Here is a 5217-nt window from a genome sequence, read left to right on the forward strand (position 1 = left end):
TTAAATTTAGTTTTGAGTGTTTAGTGAGGGTATGTAATTATTTCTAAACTGATGTGATGTTTAGGCTATGTGAATGAGGATTCCAGGCTTAATTATAAATTTGGCTGGTGTTTGGAGTGTGAATTATTGATTTAGGCTTGGGGAAAATGCATTATAAAACTTGATTTATGAGTTTCAGGGGCTCGCGTCGCGACCCTATTCATCAGGTGCCACGACCCGCTTGAATTTCGAGGCTTGGGAGCCTTAGGTTTTTGCCCACGCGTCGCGGCGCAAGGTATATTGTGTCACGACCCGTGTCCTTCAGAAGACAGGGCTTTTCCCTCTGACTTGAGCGTGTCGTGACACTTAAGGGCCTGGGCAATAGAAAACTGAAGAGTAACGGCAGCAAGTGATTGAGTTTAGTATTTCCTCATATAAAATTATTGACTCTAGAGATATAGTAGTATGGAGAAGACAAAATTGTTTCAAGCACCGACAGAACCAACCAGAAGCGCCCCTTGTTTCAAAGAGAGGAGAACGGGTGATTCACATTTCATTTGATGTTAAAAGGCGAATTGAAAGCTAAGCAGTGGTAATTCTAAGGATTCCCCCGGGGCTTAAATGTGAAATATTGGCTTTTTGAGGGTATTAAGCTCGGGAACCCAAACGTTAGCTCTTGGGAAGGATTCTACTGCCCGGTTTGGTAGAATTCAAGGACCCGGAGGCTAGATTAATATTCCAAAGATCTTATTTGGTTTAAGGCTTGATGAATGATTATTATGAATGGGTTGTCACTAGGTTATACCACTAAGGCTCGGGATTGAGGATCATGCTCGGGACTCGAGTTAAGAAAACTACTGATAACTCTTCAAAATAGAGTTATTTTACCACTTTTTATGTGCTAATTGTTGCTTAATTATTGAGTTTTTAATTGATTTGTTAATTTTTAAAGTAATTTTGAATTTTTTGGGTTTATTTTGATTTTCTATATTTTTGTGTGTTTTTATAGTTATTTTGTTGTAAAATGTTGTAGTTAATTATTTGAATTATTGTTGTTTAATTTGAGGTAAAAAAATGTTGTATTATTGAGCTTAAATGTTAAATGTAAATTAAGTTATAATTAATATTTTCAAAGAATTAACTTGATTTATTTTATAGTGAAAATACTTTATTATGATTTATTTTATATTTATTTTGTAGGAAATTGGTCTATTGTTGGTGCTTAAAAATTAATAAGAGCAAAGAAGAGAAAGGTGTAATTTTGAAAGAAATAGCATGAAATGTGGAATTTTTCCTCCTGCCACCCTCTACCCAGACTGAAGCCCAGCAGCTCCCCAGGCCCAACCGGAATCTGCACCTGCCAGGCCCACGGTCTCCTCTTCTTCCTAGCTCGTGCAGGCCCAATTCCATCAACCCAGCTCCCGCCGAGCCTTCCGTCTTCGCTCCCCAAGTGCCTCCCCTAGATGACCCACGGATCCAACCCGTGCCTCTTGCCAGTCGCCTCTCCCAGCCTTCCTTCAACCAAATTCCTTCAGCATCTACAACAATCCACACGGCCAGCTCAGGTCCTGCAGCACCCTTCGGCCCACCTGACAGCCGAAGCCCAAGCTTCCTCCAGGCCAACTCGGCCCAAACGCCTTGTAACGCCCTACTTCCTTAGAGCCGTTACTAAGTGAGTTTAAAAACGTGCTTTCATCTCGCTAATCGAGGTTTTAGATCAAACAGTGTAATTAAGCTATAAACAGAGGAAAAACCTTAGAAATAGTAATTTCCATAGAAAATCATAAAAGGTTTACACTTGGGATCCCAAAATACAGTTTAGAAATGTTTACAACATATTAACTAAACCAAGTCGACTAGACGACAAAATCAGAGTTTATTTACAAGCATCTCCCAAAATCCTCTGGCCATGGCAGCCAGGCTGGCCAAACATGTACACATCGCCCCACGCCTGCTATACTCATGGTTGGTTGATCTTCTCTTTACCCTTACCTGCACCACAGAGCATTTGTGAGCCGAAGCCCAGCAAGAGAACCCACATATAGATAACATATGCAACACATATATCACGCATATAAATAGGCCACCAATTGGCTAAACACATACGGCCTAGCCATCCCAGGCGTTTACCAAGCCCTGGATTTGCAGACTACGCCGTGAGGATATCCCAGGTATCCTTCTAGGGACTCACCCTGGAAACTCGCACTCCATGTGCTTAACGCTGCTCCCGGCCCCTTGCCGTTCTCAGCCTTGCACTCAACGTGCCCAATGTCATTTCCGGCCCTTCACCGTTCTCGGTCTACACCGTTCCCGGCTCAAGCCGACCATTCACATCATAATACACATAGCATAACAAGCAAGTATAGAATTCTAGCATAATCAGATAAAGGGCTACGCCCCGCAATTCTAACATATTGGGCTCGGCCTTGCATATCAATCCATTCAAACACACTGGGCTCAGCCCTGCATATCAGTCCATTCAAACACATTGGGGTCAGCCCTACACACAAGCTCTATGGGAACAAGGGTTCTCTTACCTGAGTTCCGAGCTTTCTGAGCACCAATGCCCCGAGCACAGTCCTCCAACGTGAGCCTCGCTGAAACCTTAGTCACAACACATTAACAATATCCATCCATCAAATTCTAATCCAACAAATAACTTAGAGCCATAATCCTAACCTCCGGGTCCTTGAATTCTATCAATCCGGGTGATATAATCCATCCTGAGCTTTACCCCTTGAGTTCCCAAGCCTAAAATACCCTTAAAACTCAAACTGGCACAAAGGGCCGCGGCCCCACCCACAAGAGCCACGGCTAGCCTCGAAACAGAGGCTAGCACCTCACTGACCCCCACACGGGCCGCGGCGCGCCCACCAGGCGCCGCGGCGTGCATGAGCTTCTTGGCCTCCCATGGCCGCGCGCGCACACGGGCCGCGGCGCACCTTTCCTAGGGCCGCGGCTCTCACCTCCGAACCCAGATTTTCCACCATTTTTCCACACCTTTCCTCAAGCTAATTCACCCAAAACTCACCTATCAAACCCATATATTTAACACATACATACCAGCACAATATTAACACTAAAACCCCATCAAAATCTGCTCCAAAACCCAACTAAAATACTCAAGAACATATCAAACTCAACTAGCATGCATATTCTAGCAAACCAACAACAATTCTCAACATAATCCCAATAATTAAAGCTTACCTTGCTGAGTTCAATCCCTGTAGATGATCCTTAATCCTCAAGCTTTAAGCTCCTAGGTTTCCTCAGCCCAATCCCTTGCTTAAGCTAGCTTGCACCAAAAATTCCCTTTGATATGCCTTAAAGAATGAAGGAGAGAAAGATGTAAATGGTGAGATGCTATCCTTAGTTCAGAAGGAGAGGTATAGAGGTCAGTTTCCCAAAGCTTCTAAGTAAATCCTCTTCTTTTTTTTTATTCAGCTTAAGTCTATATGGTTACCTCAAGGCTCGGGGTACCAAAACGTCCCCAAGGGCAAAATGATAAATTTCCCCAATATTCCCGCCTAGACATTCTATCCTCAAATATATCTCCAAATATTTATTTTCATGTCCCGATAATCCCATAACACACCTAGTACCCAAATTACCCCTCGACTCGCCCCAAGTCGGAATCTCAACCATGTTGCGACTCTCTGGCTAACCGCTCCCCAGGACTGTCTTGGATCATGCTGCACAGACATTTCACATATATATAACATATATCACATTCATGCCCCTAATATCCAGACGGGGCCCACATGCTCATTTAACTCACTAAACATACATCACTATCATATATCCACATTAATTCACCCATTAACACATTAAATCATAATAAATCATTTATTGCCCTCCAGGCACACTAATCAAGGCCCTAAGCCCGATTAGCAAATTCGGGTTGTTACACGCTTGCACCTCCTGCTCCAGCCCTGCCGAAACTGCTCAGCCACCCACAACTGCCTTCCCCTTTATTGAGCCCAAAAATGGTCCCTTTATCCCATTTGTCTAAACATGCCACATTTTTACACAATTTTCTACACATTTTACCCAAACATCATCATTACACCCTATAATTTACCCATATTTGCCATATTATTATTAATTTAATCAATTTAATTAATTTAAATTGATTATTTTTATACACTATTTTTGGATATAAATAAGGGAATTTAGTGCTCATTTTTAAAGGAGGTTACCATACAACAAGTTCTACACTTTCAAGACATCTTAATTCTCTTCATCTTTTTCTTCTTTTTGGTCATTTTTCCTATGAGTTTTTAGAGGAAAAATTTGGGGGTTTCTCCTCCAAATTTTCCTATTTATGTTTGTAATTTTTAGTTTGTATTTTCTATTCTAGTTATGAGTTTCTAATCCTTTTAAGATTATTAAGGTGATGATGAAACAATATGTAACTAGATAGTGTTTATTTTGTATGTTGATTTCCCATTTTGTTCAACAAAGTTTATGGATTTTCTTCTTCAAATATTTTCTTTCATCTTAAATATCATGTATTTTTTATTGTTAGCACATATTTACACTTTGTTCTTCATTAGTGCAAAAACATAATATTCTTTATGTAGGATGTGTCATTAAATTGTACACATCCAATGCTTAGAACAAAAATATTATGTTTTGCCTTATAAATAATGTTCATTGATTTATTTGTTATTTCATTAGATTGATTTACACTAAATGCTTTGAAATTATAATTTTTAAAAGTGAAGATAGATCCTATATTTTTATAAAAACTTGTGCTTAAATAGAATATCTAATTTGAATAAGTGATGGTTTGATTAATTTCTACTATTACTAGAACTTGGGAATCAATGTACTTTTAAATATTATTGAACTTATATTTTGTGGATTCTATTATCTTAATAATCTTTCTTTTACTATCTTGTTTAAAATTATTAATTTAGTTATATATATTGTCTTTAATATCTTTATTATTATCTTTTATTTTATTTTCATTATACAAAAATTTCATCAATCTTTGGGGCTAGGTTAGAATTTATTAATTTTGATTTAAAATAGTTTTCTTTTCGATTTTAGACAACTCCTTTGTGTTCGATATCGTGCTTACACGAACACTAGATTTCATATACGATTCGTGCGCTTGCGAGTATAAATATTTAAAACATACCCATTTTGGGTCCATCAACTACACCCGAGTTCTGATTGGGACTGAGATCCTCTGTAAATGAACATATGTGAGATTAGAAATGTATTTGTGAT

Source organism: Humulus lupulus, chromosome 1, assembly GCF_963169125.1.
Source record: "Humulus lupulus chromosome 1, drHumLupu1.1, whole genome shotgun sequence".
Lineage (NCBI taxonomy): Eukaryota > Viridiplantae > Streptophyta > Magnoliopsida > Rosales > Cannabaceae > Humulus > Humulus lupulus.